The sequence below is a fragment of the Dermacentor albipictus genome, chromosome 8 (assembly GCF_038994185.2).
Source record: "Dermacentor albipictus isolate Rhodes 1998 colony chromosome 8, USDA_Dalb.pri_finalv2, whole genome shotgun sequence".
NCBI classification, from domain to species: Eukaryota; Metazoa; Arthropoda; class Arachnida; order Ixodida; family Ixodidae; genus Dermacentor; species Dermacentor albipictus.
The window spans coordinates 52393522-52410162 of NC_091828.1; the positions used below are offsets into that span (position 1 = coordinate 52393522).

A 16641-nucleotide genomic window follows, 5' to 3' on the forward strand; every position below is an offset into this window, starting at 1 on the left:
CACCAGAACTCTTGCTAGTACAAGTAAGCAGATGCTAGGAGGGTACGTTTGTGTTTTCTAGTGGGGATCATTTTACTAATTCACCTCCCTTAAATAGCAAACTTCAGTTTTAAGGAAGGGTGAATTTTGAAGGCTAAGTAATTCGCCATGGAGAAATTCAAAGCGTAGGACCTCCTTTTAATTTGCAAAGAGATGGGCATTCTCGCCAGCTCCGCAACAGAAGAAGCAGTCTCGACGTCACGAACGCAGAAAATGCGACGGTCCAGGAAGCTGAAGAGGCTTGGGAAACCATTGTTGAAGGAAAGCAAATGGCAGAGGAGTGCAAGAGGTGCAAGCGTGAAGCAGGAGAGAGGCGGGAGGTGCAAATGTGAAGAAGAGGCGTGCGAGGCGTCAGCATGAAGAGGCAGAAAGGCGCAAGCGTGAAGCAGAGAGGCGCGAGCATGAAGAGGCCGAAAGGCACAACCGTGAAGCAGAGAGGTGCAAGCATGAAGAGGCAAAAAGATGCAAACTTGAAGCAGAAACACACCAGAGGCATGAGCAGGAGGCAGCACAATGGCATGTTCTTGGAATGGAAGAGCTTGAGCAGAAAAGTCAGATACTTAGATGGGAAATAGCGCAATTCCTGCTCCATACTTTCAGGGCAGAAGAGGATATAGTTCATATCCTCGCCGGTTTTGAAAGAGTGTGTGTCATATTTTCCTTTTGTGGTCTATCTCAGGTGTTTGTGCTGTAAGTTTAAGTTCAGAATTATGTACCAACGAGGCCCAAATGAAGTTTTACTGAGAAAGAGGGTGTCAGCCGCAACTTGTGGACCAAGATATCACCAGCACTAATCCTGTTCAGTATTGCTGTTTCATGAACTGCTTGTCTGAGGACAAAGTGTGAGACTACAATAGGGCTATGGATTTCTTTAGACCCTTCTGTCTAGCATTTCAAACCGACTTCGAAGGGCAAAAAGAGAGAGCAGCACAACTCGCCAAGCATTACCGCCCACTCCGAAGTTTTCGAAGTAAGCCGTGACAATCAGAAACAAACGACAAAGCAGGATATGGTTCCCGGAAGCCAAAGGGTAACAAGTATTTCCGTAGGAATTTTAAACCGGAGACTTCAAATACCCCCAGCACACATCAGGAGAAAGAGGGTGACACACCGAAAGTAGCAGAAGCAACGAAGATGCTCCCGCTGATGGTGCACACACATTGGAGGCGCGGAATATCATTGTGTATTACAACTGCGGAGGAAAAAACCACACAGCCAGAAGCTGTGATAAGCGGGTGGTATTTGTCATAATTCAGGACTCCGATAAGAGCATGCAGCCATGTATGGGACAGCTTTCACTGAACGGCCAGGTGTGTACGGAGGCGGCAATTTCGGCCAGCCTGCCAGAGCAAGTAACCTACTGATCCTCGAATAGGCCAGAGCAGGCACTGGCGGAATGAGGAGAACCCTTCTCCAATATGGGAGCTTTCAGGGCAAAAACATGGGAGGAGACTCAGAGACTGATAGGCGCATTCCCTATTGCGCAGCAGTCAGAGGACCATGAAATGATTCTTGAGGCAGCTGAGCACAGTGATGAGTCAATCATGCTGGTAGCTGGAAGCGAGGGGAAGGCAGTAGACAGCGGCGGTTTTTTCTGCGCAAGAAACGGAGGGTCCATTAGTCCAAGTGTGTACGTAGGCGGCAAGCTCGGCCAGCCTGCCAGGAAAAGTTGCCTATGGCTGTTTGCATACGTCAGAGCAGATGGTGAAGCAAAGGGATAGGCCCAAGATGAGAAAGGCAGATGGGGTAAGGAGCATGGAACCAAACATGTGAAGCGACAAGGCCACACAGGCAAATGCACGAAGGTCAGGATCCAGCCGGATACTCTGAAAAAGGCAAAGTACGATAAATCCCCAGCTTAGGCGTTTCCAGAGATCGACGTGACACACGTTGCAATAAGGAGAGCTTCATGAAGATTCAGACGTAGTAACAGTTACCTAAACCCACTGCAGCCGTCTCTTCATAAGCAGAGGGACAAAGGCAAGCATCCTGTAGGCTGCTACAAGAGCCAGTCACTCACGGGGGCAAAGAAAGGCAAATGCCTAGCACCTAAGGGAACAGTGTGTGTGTGGGTCTGTAAATGTAATCTTCTCTCAGTACTTGGAGGCTGCTGTCCTAAAGTTGTAGCTACGAGGTGCGTCAGGCAAATTAGAGGCTTTTGCCTGCTTCAAGACTGAAACTTGCAAAAGCCGTGAAATGCACGACCCTCTCCAGCTCGTCTGAAATCTGAAATCAGGCAGACAGGTTTGCAAATTGTTTTGTTCTTTTGATTCATGTTGTAATTAGCTTAGTTGAACGATGAATGCTTAAGAAGCATAAGGAATGCCACAAAATTTTGTTAGGTGGTTAGCATTTTCGGCTCACATTAGATCTCCAATTACAAACATAAAGTTTATGTCACAACACACGTAGCATTGCCAGCCAAACGGGGTTAGTGTTGCACACAGTTTGGAACATCCTTTCTGCCTGTGGTAGACAGGATGACCCACATTCGCTGCCAAAGCTTGCGAGTGGTGGCACAGGCTAACACTCCAGAGGTTAGTTCTTGTAGTAACACATGAATGCCCAAGTATATGGATGGGGAAACAGCGTCGCGGTAGCTGAATGGATTAGAGCATTGCACGTGTAATGCAAAGACGTGGGATTGTTCCCCACCTGCGACAAGTTGTTTTTTCATCCACTTTCATTGCTTTAATTTATCACTTCTTTAATTCAACTAGTAAATAGAAGTTTTTTTCCCATATCTTTCCTTGGTGTCTCTGTTTGTTGGCTTCTCAAGGTATGATTAACAAAGACTGGGCCCATCGCTTAACCCCCTTTCTTCTCATTCTTACATAATGAGGGTCTTGAATCCGACAACATTGATGCCTTCAGGTAGCATGTGCAGGTTTATTGACCAGGTGCCTGCACCCTGAAAAATCATGTACTTACGCTGCCTGCGGCAGAAAAGATGTTTGACATCCGCCGACAAGGCTTGAGAGTGGGGGGTGCTGGCTAACACTCCCAAGGTTAATTCTCGTAGTAAAACATAAATACCGAAGAAAGTGGATGGGGAAACCATGCCGCAGTAGCTCAATTGGTTAGAGCATCGCACGCATAAAGCAAAGACGTGGGATCGTTCCCCACCTATGGCAAGTTGTTTTTTCATCTACTTTCATTGCCATTATTTTTCTTTATTTCAATTAATAAGTAAAGGTATTTACCCAATGTTTTCCTTGGTTTCCCTGTTTGTTGGCTTCTCATGATATGATTAATAAGAACTAGGCCCCTCAGTTGACCCCCTTTCTTCTCATTCATACAGTTTGGAAGCTCACACGCAAGTTGCGCAAGTGGATAAGTTATGGTTTTGCAGGAGTTCATACAAGTCATAACGTGCAGGAGTGTTTTTAGGCACGTTTTGTAGATTGCGCACAAAAACTTCAATTTCTTCAACAATACTAAATTTTGAACGTTTTAGGAGCTTTTGTCAAACACAGGACATTGTTGGTCTGTTCTGCTCACGGTATGGCAGACTTTGTTTAGTTAGTTTGATTACTTCCTTGAAAAATCAGATAATTAAACACTCAAGAAAGGAAAGCGTCAGTGAAGATAAAAGGCCTCAGTGTAATTGCTTGTAACTTGCTTTCGATAGTTTGCATGATTTGTTGGAAGTTCTTTTTTTACAGGTCAGAATTGGTGATTTATTCTAATCACGCTGCATCGTATTATCCAAAGGTACGTCACATAAATATGGCCACCTGTTCGGGTAGGGCGTAGCCTTACAGTACCACAATTTAAAAGTGAACTAAAAGAAAGGCAAAATAAATCAGGCCTTCTGAGCCAATTTTTAAGTGATAAGGCTTGTAGATGGTTTTCACTTTTGTTTATTTCGCAATTTGGCATCATGTCATGATCATGTAGCTATCTTGTGCTAAGTGTTACAGATATCAATCAATCAAAGTCAGTTCTCCCTTCGTCTTCCTGATCTGTGGAAGCTCTAATTCATGATTACTTAGCTTCATTACATAAACTCCGTTTGTGCCTATTTGCACGGAGACATAGTTGAAAGTTTCCTCGTGCTTGTCCAGATTAATGTGAACCGTGTGTTTCATGGTTTCCCTTCAGATAGGGGGTTGTCAGATTATTTTTACTTGTACAGGCTGGCAATGAGTGGCCTGCATGTGGCGCTTGCGGCATTGTGCAGGGTTGACAAAGGTCGTTCCATGGAGCTTGTCATCTTGCATCTATACAGTCAAGTCGGAGCCCACCTATTAGGATGCCTTTGGCCAGAAGATCTTAATTCTTGGAACCTGCATCCCAATGGCTTTGAGAAATGCAAGCATCAAGCCAGCCGAGCTGCATCGAACAACTCAACGTCCTGATGCGCCGTCTGGTGGCAGGGGTGTTGTGCCTGACAATCCCTCAGAAAAAAGATGCTTCACCGGCAGACATGTGGCTATCATGGGCGCTGATCACGTCTCATCGTTCACTCAAGGAAGCTCAATCAGCGTTGCCTGAGTAGTAGAACAGGCAGTCACGCTCCAGATTTTCAGCTTTTCAAGCACCCAGAAATGACAGCTCATTTCAAGATAACAATGTCACCCTCTCCTGAGCGTCACAAAGAGACCACTGATTGATGACGGCGTCATTTTCGAGAATTTACAGGGAAAGGCGCGATCCTTCTGCACCTACCTAAGTCCATACCTATGCCAGCAGCCCCCGGAATCAGTGCAGTACTGGCACAATGCCAGCACAGCAACAACCATATTACCACTTATGCCAGCAGACACCTTACAACCTTCAAGCATGACCATTCCATCATTGAGCTCGAGTATCTGGCACTAGTTTGGGCAGTTGCAAAGCTATGCCTATAATTAAATGGCCAACCCTTTTCAGTCATCACACACCAGAATGGACATTGCTGGTTGTGCTCACAGAAAGACCCTACAGGTCTACTTCCTCACTGGGCGTGACGCTGACAAGGACATTCGTATTCTGTCATTTACAAATCTGGCTGTCTCCACAAGAACACTGATTGCCTGTCTCGTAACCCAGTCAACGAGCCTGACGACACTGTCTGTAACACCGCCAATGGCATTTTCTCTGTCTGCCTTCCCTAACAACGCCGTTGAGCAGTACTGAGACCTATCACTTCGAGCAATCATTGAGCATCTGCACTCTTCACCTAACAATGCCTCTCTTCGCCGATATGTCCTCCAGGTTGGCATTCTCTAACGAGGGAACTTCTACCATGGCGGGTCTGATTATATCTTCTTGTCGTGCCCAAACTTCTACAACGCACTCTGCTCTTTGAGTTCTATGATGAATCTACTGCAGGACACCTTGGGGTATCTCTCAGGCACAACCCCACCCGCCACCGTTTATTCTGGTCTGGTGACGCTCAGCTCATCCGATAACATGTTGCTGCCTGTGATTTCTGCCAGCACCAGAAAGAGCCTCAGGCGCTACATGCTGATCACCGTCCCTGCAGAACAATTCTTCCATGCTAGATTAGAGCTCCTCAGCCCTTTTACCACGCCATCCACTAGAAACAAATGGGTAGCCGTTGCAAATGATTACGCCACCTACTAAGGGTGCCGGCAATCACACGGGCTCTCCTGACGAGTTGGGCCACTGACGTTGCACTTTTTCTTCAATGACATTACCTTGCTCCACGGCGCCCCGTGACAGATTTTTACTGATAGTGGTCACAACTTTTTGTCAAAAATTATCACCGACATCTTGCGTTCCTGCTCCACACAACACAAGCTGACCACCTCACATCATCCTCAAACCAACAGACCGACGAAGCGGTTGAACCGTACTCTCACAGATATGCTGTCCATGTACGTTTTGAAGAACTGCTATGCTTGGGACGTTGCCCTTCCTTACATTACATTTGCCTATAATTCTTCTCGGCAAGACGCTGCCACAATTTTTCTATTTATTGTAGGGTCGCAAACCAACCTTGCCCCTGGATACTGCATTTCTCTCTGAACCTCCTAGACAGGCGAGTATGCGCAGTGCCATCGCCTTGGCCTACCAAGCTTGCCAACTTGCCCGTGGTCGACTGACGGTATCGCAAGCCACTCAGCAGCAACTCTACAATGCCTGCCACTGTAACAGACAATTTTTCCTTGGTGTGCACATGTTCCTGCGGTAACCCTCTCGTCATGCTCGACTTTCAGAGAAGCTCCTTTCCTGATAGACAAGGTCCTGCCGCATGCTCCACCAGGTGACACCAGTGATCTACGAAATTGCTCCCGTCAGCTCAATGTCACCCTCTACTAGATCATCCAGTGATGTGGTGCATGGCAGTAGGCTCAGTGCTTCCGAGCCAGGCCTTTAGTTGCACTGGGTTGGCACTTTTACCGACAAGGGTAGTGCTATGGACCAGTAGTTACGATGCAGAAGAGGCCAGCGGTGTGAAGACGATGATTAAAGGCTAGCTCGGGCTGTTGCCTTTGGTGAAGTGCAGCGTATTCATTTGGTAAATATACGTGCGTATAGCTTCTCGTCAGCATTTTCCCGTGTAACAATGTCATTGAATGCAAGCTCAATACTTCTTTGAGTCTTCCAAATTTGCAGCTTCGTGTCAAGCAACACGGTGTTGCTCTCTGTCAGCACCACGGAGTAAGACATTTCGGAGGTGAAACTCCTGTCAGCGCGAGCGAGCGCGGGCTACCAGATAAGGTCACAATTGTTGCATGCGCCAACGGATCCATATGCAGTGGCGGCGCCATGCGGCACGTCGTAGAAGCCACAGCGAAAAAAAAAGAATGCAGCACGCGTGCATGCGGCTTTGGTGCGCTCTTTGGCCACTTCTTCCGTGCCAGGCGTGCGCAGCTGAACGGGAGCAACACGCTCGGCTGGTTGCCCTGGCAACCAAAACGGGGGTAATTTCTATCCAGGGCGCCAGCACGAAAATGGTTCCGCGGGCTTGTGACCTTTTCTGGTCGCCCCAAACAGCAGAGTTTCCACTCCTAAATGTTTCTTGCTCCGTGGTCAGCACTATCATTTACAAACTAGGCTGTCTGCTGCTTTGGGCTGCTTCTACAGCAAATGTTCCACATTGTTTCTGCGCTTACCTAGAGAGAGAAATGGCAGAAAGGGGAGTGCCAAGGGGCCACTTCACCTTTCACTTATAGCCCTTTTTTCTTTCATACTCTCTATCTCTCTCCGGATCCATATGAAGTACCATTATGAGTGGTGCAGATGCAATTCAGCTGGCGCCTCTTGCGCCAAGCTGCGATGCCCTCCGTGGCTTTGCGAGATGCACTGCGCGGAAATGGTGGCACATTCGAAGTCTCATAGGTAACCTTTACACCCTGCCTTAACACTGTTCGTTTAAAGGGAACTTAGCAATGCAAATGTCAAGCACAGTATGAAAACACCATCCAGAAGACATAACTGATGGTTGTGTCTAACATGCTATGATAACATGTCGTTATATATGGATTCTTAAAGGTAATCTTTCCTTGCATGTTCGTTCGAATTTTTTACTGCTGCTACTGAATTACAAGCCGCTTCAGGCGGTGGATGAAAGTGTGCATGTACATGGCAGGAGTGAGGTAGAGAGGAAAGGTGCTGCAAGAGGCTCGTTTCATTTTTTTCCATCCTGCTGCATTTGCCAAAGACCCTCAGGGTAATCACCAGATAAGCCTCTTCAGAGCTGTAGTTATCCGTGAGCCCCCCCCCCAAAATCATTGCAGAAACTGCAGCGCTTTTTACTCTTCTATTAACGTGCTAGTCTCGAGGGGAGATAATACAGAATGCAGAGGATGGGTAGAACCTACGCAGTTGTGAAATGAGTGAACAGCCTTGCCCCTCCCAGTTTCTATACAGAGTGGAAAGAGGGAAAGGGTGACATAAGAAAAAAAAAAAGACAGCACATGCTCGCAAACTAAAGGTGCAATACATTAAATTTCTGCTATATCTGAAATATAGACAACACGCAAATTTGCCAAGTGGACAACTGGCGTGGGGTGCGTACACGCCAAGCTTCATTACATCACCGTAGGGTCTAGGCGACAAAACAGAAGAAGCAGCATGTGAAATCGACCCTTCTGTGCTCGCAGCGGCAGCTTTGCAGCTATAGTCAAGGTCGCAGGTTCAATCCTGACTGCAGCAGCCGCATTTCGACCAGAGTGAAATGCAAAAACGCTTCTGCATTTAGATAGAAGTGCACATTAAAGAGATCCTGAAAGAATTTTGACAATTTCGTAGAAATGTACCGAGTTGTTAGAGTTGGCACTTGTGATAATTAGGTGACAAAAAGTGGGTAATTTATTATGAGGTTTTAAAAGCGTAATATCACGCTCAGTATAATCTACAACACGCGACGCTTCGCCATGCGCTTTGGTGTTGTAGCTCATTCTGAGCGTGATTGTACATCACTACCAATCGCAGCACGCCACTCCTCCGAGTTTTCAACCTCCCCTGGCCAAGCGACTTGAGGTGACCACATGACGCCAGTAGGGCGAGCTATCCGATTCGCTGCTCAGGGCGCATTATCGATACTTTTCCCAACTTTACGGTGAACAAATGTGGTTTGTAATAGTTGAAATGTAAGTTAATCTGTTTCTACAAAAAAGAATGTACTAGAAAGAGAATGCACAAGGATAATTTACCGCTACACTCAAGCACTTCCGGCATACAATAAATGTTGTCTGCTTGTGTTACAACATGCCCCATTATGACGTGAGCTGCCCAGTCGTTATTGGTCTCGATCTGTGTTTCCGCGAGCAATACAGATTGCCCATGGACTGTCGGCTGCAAACCTAGCGATTGGCAACATGTCAAGCTGCAATATCATGTTCCTCGGCAAGGCAAACATGTGAGCAAAGTGGCTGCAGCGCTCGTCGGTATCCAATCGGCACCAGGATTTGCGCATTTGCGGCCGTCACGCCACACTGAAGGATTACCATATACCACAACAGTGTCTCGCATGTGCGACATTTCAAGTAAACCCAAGCACAAGCGGACTTTGCCTGGGTGTTTTATGAGATGAGTGGAAGCGGAAATGTGAACGCCCTACAGGTGCAGCCACTTGGCGGCAGAGTGCTCAACCACAGAACTAATATAGCAGTAACCAAGTGCATTGTATTTTCCTGCCGGTGTAAATTTTTGATAGGAACTTAGCCATGAACATGTCTTTCTAAATGTTTAAAATTGTTTAGGCTTGGTTACAACTATATTAGCTCTTCGTTTCGCTGGTTAACCTCTGCACCACCAGTTGCTTGGACCACGTAGACCGATCAGGCCGCTCACATACGTCTAGGCTAAAACTCCTTCATTACAGCAACAGTAGTATGGGGAGGGGCTTTAGTTTAGGCCTCCACCCACCCGTCAAAGCATCCAGCTCACCTGTGGTTACTGGAATATCGGACACACTTGGTGCTGCTACAGAATGCTCACAACGTACACTGCTTCGCACACTGGCTCCAAGACAACCACAAGTAGACAACACAACGTCCCATCATGAGGCAAAGCCAGTGGAGGTGGAACTTAATCCCGATCACTCGGCAAATGAGTTTAGGAGAAAATGCATGGCTATGGAGGAGGGTAACTTGTAATTGTCTGTAGCTCTCTTAATATGAGATGCTTCACACAAATTGTGGTACGAATGTTTACTGTACCCTACGCGTCTACAAAACTTTTTTGAACCATTTAAAAAAATTTAAACTGTGTTTTTACAAGCCAACACCTAGATCTGATTACAAGGCACACTGCAGTGGGCAACTTCGAAAATATGGAACACCTGGGGTTCTTTAACATGCAATTGTTTCGGCCAACTGACATTTCCCATGTACAAGACCTGATCTATACTAACACTTTCGCCATTACTCGCAGGCATCGCTTGTGGCGCAGCAACTGCATTGTACAGATAGACACAGTCTTATGACAATGAGTCAGACATTGAGGATGCAACTGCCAAGTGATAGTGCACCTGCCACAAAAGACCTTGAAAAGTAACAATATTCCCACAAGGAAATTACTCGCAGCTGCGGACGTATAGTCACAGTTTGAAACACAATTATCTCTGTATGATTTACTGTCTCGGGGCAGCTGGGCACAAATTTTCTGGATTCTTCTATTGTTTCTTTTGTGATGACATCAGGCACGAAGGGCACCACAGTATCATAAAAGTTCTGGCCTAGACAAGTTTATATACGCATTTAATGCATTTTGGGAATTTCTAACAGGTAACTGGCCGGCCTTACTGGCCTATATCTGAAAATGCCTTGCCACCTGTATAGCACAACAGTGATATGGTGTCACGCATCACTCAAACGACATTTAATTCAATCTTCCTTTACAAGAGCAGCTCAAGTAACAGAAGCATCAGCATGCCTTGAGCAAGAGAATATACATACCAGATTCTAGACTGAGCAACCAGCAGCAATCAGCGCTTGCAGCTAATTGTTGTCACCGGTGCAGAGTTAGGCTAGACCTTGACGGGCCCAGCTAACATCAGAAGAAGCTGTAACGACAGCAGTAGCACAGTAAAACAAATTAGACAAATGACGGTACAACCATCCTGGGATATGTGCCTTGAGCACTTCACCGCGTAACTGTTGCAAAGTGAAAAAATGTGCTCCTCGCGCAACAAGAAAAAATGTTCTTTTAGCTGTAAACTCTCGAATGCGTAGCGTTCGTCCGGGTAGCGCGGTATAGATGTCCTAAAAACAGCAGACAAAATTAAAGCAGACAGACTACCCGTGTCACATACCGTATTTGTGTTACTACAATGTCGACCTCGGATGCAAAGTTATGCGCATGACATATTGTTACAAGGCGGGAGACGTCTATTTAGAAGGCTCGGCACTAAAGGACTGGATGGAGCGAGGCCGCTACAGCAAACACAAAATCCTGTTCACCCGCTCCTTTTCTTCTTTGTTTGTACAAGCGTGCCGCTACAATATAAACAAAGAAAGCAACGGACGTAGGTATAATGAGCTGATTCGTGCACTCATCCATGTTTACCTTTGGAGGTGGTCGTAAGCGACAGCAGCAGGGAAGTTTGTTTACCTGCCCGCTCACCACGTGCGTAAGCCCATAGACACGGCCGCTCAATGCGTTTCCATTGAGCGGCCGTGCCATAGAGTTTCTTACAAAAATTGCTAGAGGGAACTCTGGCGCTAGTGTCTATGGGAGCTGCAATGGGAGTGGTTGTACCCACGACCTACTGGAACTCCAGACCTGCACAGACATCCCACTTCTATGGGAGCAGCTTGCGCCCACTTTCGTTCAACCGACGGCCGTAGGTGGCGCTTTTATAACCTGCACCTGGATCAACGTCTGGCTTATATTTGTGGAATGGAAGGCAACAATTTAGGTTTGAAATTTAGTGTTAGAAAATCAGGTGTTATTGTATTCAATGAAAACAGTGAACAGACAGTGGAGATACAGGGCCAAGAAATACCTCGGGTAACAGAATATAAATACCTTGGTATATGGATAAACGAAGGCAACGGATATATGGAAACACAGGAAAAAACCATAACAGTCAAGGGGAAGAGAAATGCAGCCATAATGAAGCACAGAGCGCTATGGGGATACAATAGGTACGAGGTCCTCCGAGGTATGTGGAAAGGGGTAATGGTTCCAGGACTTACTTTTGCAAATGCGGTTGTTTGCTTTAAATCAGGGGTACAATCAGGACTCGACGGGAACCAAAGGTCAGTGGGTCGCCTCGCATTGGGCGCTCACGGGAAGACTACAAATGAAGCTGTGCAAGGGGATATGGGCTGGACTAGTTTTGAAGTGAGGGAAGCTCGCAGTAAAATTGTGTATGAAGAACGGCTGAGGAATATGGAGGAAAGTAAATGGGCTGGGAGAGTGTTCAGGTATCTGTACAGGCAAAACATTGATTCACAGTGGAGGAAAAGAACTAGGAAGCTTACCAGCAAGTATGCGGCCTGTGGGGTGGGCAACACAGCAACAAAGAAGGTCAAGCGGAAAGTCAGAGAGGCTGAATCAATCTCATGGGTGGCGGCAATGGAAAAGAAACCTGCCATGAGTAACTACTTAAGGGGAAAAAACGAAATTAGGAAAGAAACCATTTATGATAACTCAAAGGGAAGCTCATTACTTTTCGAAGCGAGATCGGGATGCCTTAGAACACGCACGTATAAAGCGAGATATAAGAAGGAAGAAGAAGCATGTGCTTGCTGCGGTAAAGCTAGGGAAACGACGGAGCATATTTTATTAGAATGTGAAGACATCTATCCAGCGGTCGATTTAGGCACCACTGGCCTCCTTGAAGCCCTTGGGTTCAGCGGGAGCAGTGGTAAAGCAAACAGGTCCGCAATAGACATCAGTAAGAGGCGATTGGAGGATTGGTGGAAGAAAAGTAGGGAAACGACAAAGGATGGAGGTGTACAAAAGCACAGTTCGCAATAAGGTATCAGAAAATTTGGACGTGGTAGTTCATAGTGTGTTTTTTTTCTCATGGGTTAACCTAGGTAGGATATTAGGCAGCATAGTAGCAAGAGCTTGGTGGCGCAAGCCACCGCCCCGTTCCAAAGGGGACGCTCATAACATCCATCCATCCATCCATCCTGGCTCAATGCTTGGATAGTGAGAAACTCTATGATGCTTGGATTTTGTGGCGGATGGACGTGCGTTTCGGGGCTCCGTGGCGACGACGAAATCATAAGTTTTTGTGCATGCTTTGAGCTTGCTTCTGTTTTTATTAGCTGTTTTTTTTGTATTTAAATAGTAATTGGGCGTGCGGACGCTCCTGTGTTGAGGCTTTAGCGACTTCGTTCGTGGCTAGGTGGTCTTTTTTTCTTCTTGTTGGCTGATGTTTTTGAAGAGTTTTGTTTTGCATGGAGCGGGGGCGCAAATTTTGAATTCGTGGTAAGCGTAGTAAACGTGCCGGCTTTGTCTGGGTCTGGCGGTTTCCCTCGTTGGGCCTGGGTGCTAGGCGGGACCTGTTTGATAGGCCTATGTAACTATCTCAGCTAGCTCTTCGAAGTGATTTGGCGGACGTGTTCGTTGAGCCTGAGGAAGTAGGCCTAGCGATGAAACCAAACAAAGGGAAGGCCGCGGGGGATGCAGAGCAAGTGCAGTGCGACGAGTGCCTGCGCTGGTGCTCCCTCGACGAGACCAGTTTCCAGAGCTTAGCAGACGCGGAAGAGTCTAGCTTTACGTGCAGGCTGTGCGAAAAGGTCAGGGAAGCAGTCCAAAAACTGGAAGGAAATTAGACAGACAAGTTCGAGGAGCTGAAAGCAGACCTGAAGGAGGAGCGGGAGAGGCGGTTAGCTTTGCAGGCGAAAGTCGCCGAGTTGGTCAAGGTGGAAGCGGTGCAGGCCGCGCAATTAGTAAGAACCGTGGCCGAGCTTGGAGAAGAGAAGGAAAGGAGAGCAGAACTGCATAGGCGTCTCGATGCGCTTGAGATGCGCGCAGCGGAGAATGATGGGTCGGGACACCAAGCCGGAGACAAAAGCACCGAAAGTAGGGTAGACCCTACATGCGTAGTCGGGGGCAGGGTGGCAGGGCAAGCGGTAGTCAGCTCGCCGCCGGTGAATCGGCGTAGTTATAGCGAAGCAGCGCAACACGCCCCGCGGGAGGCGACGCTGCAGCCACAGGAAGCCGGGAAGCAGGGAGAGGTAGGAGAGAGTGAAAGGGTGATTATCGCTGGCGACTCAAACATGGCTGGGTGCTCAAAAGCAATTGTGGAGAGGGTGAAAGGCGACAAAAGAGTGGCGGTAGGGACATTTCCAGGGCAGACACTGGGTTCTGTCATGGAGCGAGCAAAAGAAAAGCTCACGGAAAATGCCCACGTACGCAACCTCGTCGTAGTAGCAGGTGGGCTAAATGACGTCCTGAACAGGAAAGGGCCAGGACTAACCCAGCGCTTGGCGAAGGGGGTGGACGACTTGCGCGAGCTATCCCCTCAGGTGCAGATCGTGGTGTGCACGGTGCCGGAGGTGCCTGTGCGTGACAGTCACGTACAAAGAGCCGTAATGGCTGCCAATGAGGCAATATGGAAAATGAGCCGAGAGAAAGGCTTCGAGGTTGTCGAAGTAAACAGGGAAGTGAGAAGTTGTGGGGGTTTTAAACGAGATGGGATCCACTTCAATTACAGGCTAGCACGAGAAGTGGGCTGGCGGCTTGGGGGTCGCGCTGTTGCTTTTTTAGGGGGCCCGCGGGCGCTCAGGAGGTCAGAGTAGGTAGTAATAAAGAAGGTCCCCTAGGGGAACAGAAGAGCATCGCCGTCGATAAGAGAAAAAGGAGGAAAGCAAGAACAAGGGCTCGCCATGCAATAGGCTACATAAACATGCAGGGCGGCAGAAGAAAGGAAAAGTGGGCAGAGATTGAGGAGCAGTTACATAGAGAACAAATAACGGTGTATGCGGTTACAGAAACGCACCTTAGAGACTCAGAAGAGCCGTCAGTTATTGAGAATTATGTATGGGAAGGGTGCAACAGAACTAAGTCGGAAAGAAAGGGAGGGGGAGTCGGAATGCTCATCCATCAGGGAGCCAAATGGAAAAGAGTAAATTCACAATGTCAAGAGCATCTTTGGTTATCAGGTACAATGAGTGGGAAAGAAACTTGGCTTGGAGTTACGTATTTGTGGACCGGAATAAATTGCACAGAGAAGAATAAAGAGTTAGTGGAATGCATAAGCGCTGATATTAGGGGTTTCGGGAATGGTGCTGAGATAGTCCTGTTAGTTGACATGAATGCCCACATACAGGATTTAGACGGCTATACCGACAATAACGGGAAGTTAATGCTAGACCTTTGCGAGCAACATAACCTCGTGATCGTGAATACAGGGCCTAAGTGTGAAGGACAGATCACGTGGGAAGTGGGAAACCGGCAATCGACCATTGATTACTGTCTGATGACAGAAGGAATTCAGGATAAGTTGAGAGAAATGGTCATCGATGAGGAAGGGTTTAGCAGCATAGGGAGTGACCATAAACGCATCATTTTGAAAATAGGATATGTAGTTGGGAAAGAGAGCAACGAAAGCAAAATGGCCAGCCCAAATTTGAACGCTGAACAAATAGCAAATATAGTCACTAGAGCGGAGGAAGAAATTAGCAAGTCGCCAAGTAAGGGGTGGGAATATGGTGAGCTTCTAAGTGTAGTAACGACAGAAATACGGAAAGAGAAACAACACGTTCATTGGAAAGGAAAAGGGAAACCGAAAAGCTGGTGGAACAAGGAGATACGAGAAGCGATCGCCGAAAGACAGAAAGCGTCTCGAGAGCACAGGCAGGCAAAGAAGGCGCAGTTGCCACAGGATGAAGTAACCGGTAAATGGGAAATATACCGGGAGAAAAAGTCTATGGTTCAAATACTGGTGCAAGCAAAATTAAAAGGTGAAAGTGAAAGTTGGTTGTCAGAAATACGTGAGAAAAAGAAGGCCGCACCTAGAATATTTTGGAATCACATAAAATTATTAGGCAGGAAATCAACAACAATACAACAACATATCCTAGACGAAGATGAAAACAGACTGGAAGGAGAAGCAGCAATAAATTACATCCATAAAGTAACAGCCGAATCTTTCCAAGGCAAGGACGAGGTTGTATTTGAAGAAAAAAGAGCATGAAAGAGACCCAAGGGGGAAAGGAGCTAGTGCTTACAAATTTAAACTGGAAGAAAGCGGAAGAGAAAATTTCTAAGCGCACAGCCACAGGGCTAGACGAGGTTCCCGTTAGGCTGATAAATGAACTGGGACCAAAAAGTAAGGAAGCTCTCGTGAAAGCAGTTGAAAAAAGTTTAAAAGATAGACGAATACCAGACAGTTGGCGACAAAGTAGAATGAATTTAATTTATAAAGGTAAGGGGGAAAAAGACAGAATTCACTCGTATAGACCGTTGACCATTACAACGGTAATATACAGGCTAGCAATGCAGGCAATCAAATTAAAGCTTCAAGCATGGGCAGAAAATAATGACATTTTGGGAGAGCTTCAAAATGGCTTTAGAATAGGTAGGCGTTTGGATGATAACTTGTTTGTTCTTACTCAGTGTATTGAAATATCAAAAGCAGAAAGCAGACCGTTGTAAGTGGCCTTTTTGGACATTACAGGAGCATACGACAACGTAGACCGCAGCATTTTGTGGGATATTCTGGAAGGGGAAGGCTTAGGTAACGATTGTATACAGCTTTTGAGAGAGATTTACCTAGAAAATACTGTTTGCGTTGAATGGGAAGGGATGAGGAGCGCGGAGAAAGTTCATATCAACAAGGGACTGAGGCAGGGGTGCCCTTTATCCCCGCTGCTGTTTATGATGTACATGGTGAGGATGGAGAGGGCGCTAGAAGGAAGTAATATCGGGTTTATTCTCTCATACAAACAGGCAGGTACAGTAATAGAGCAGCAACTCCCAGGTTTATTTTATGCGGACGACATTGTGTTGCTCGCAAAGAAGCAAAGTGATTTGCAACGTCTGGCTAATATCTGTGGACAGGAAGGCAATAATTTAGGTTTGAAATTTGGTGTTAGAAAATCAGGTGTTATTGTATTCAATGAAAACAGTGAACAGACAGTGGAGATACAGGGCCAAGAAATACCTCGGGTAACAGAATATAAATACCTTGGTATATGGATAAACGAAGGCAACGGATATATGGAAACACAGGAAAAAACC

General features: G+C 46.7%; 1 protein-coding gene across 18 annotated transcripts in view; it reads right to left on the reverse strand.

Annotated features, from left to right (window-relative positions):
- The window catches only part of LOC139048783 (zinc finger protein 25-like), a 139382-nt gene that overhangs the window by 46081 nt on the left and 76660 nt on the right, over positions 1-16641 (reverse strand). For 9 of the 18 annotated variants that reach the window (XR_011507906.1, XR_011507915.1, XR_011507912.1 and 6 more), the window contains exons 1-2: positions 11005-11143; positions 10395-10501 (exon numbers count right to left, since the gene is read on the reverse strand). The exons of 1 other annotated variant lie outside the window; for it this stretch is intronic. The gene's annotated coding sequence lies outside the window, so the exon portion shown is untranslated. 8 more of the 18 variants (XR_011507910.1, XM_070523429.1, XM_070523427.1 and 5 more) reach the window with 5 other exon arrangements.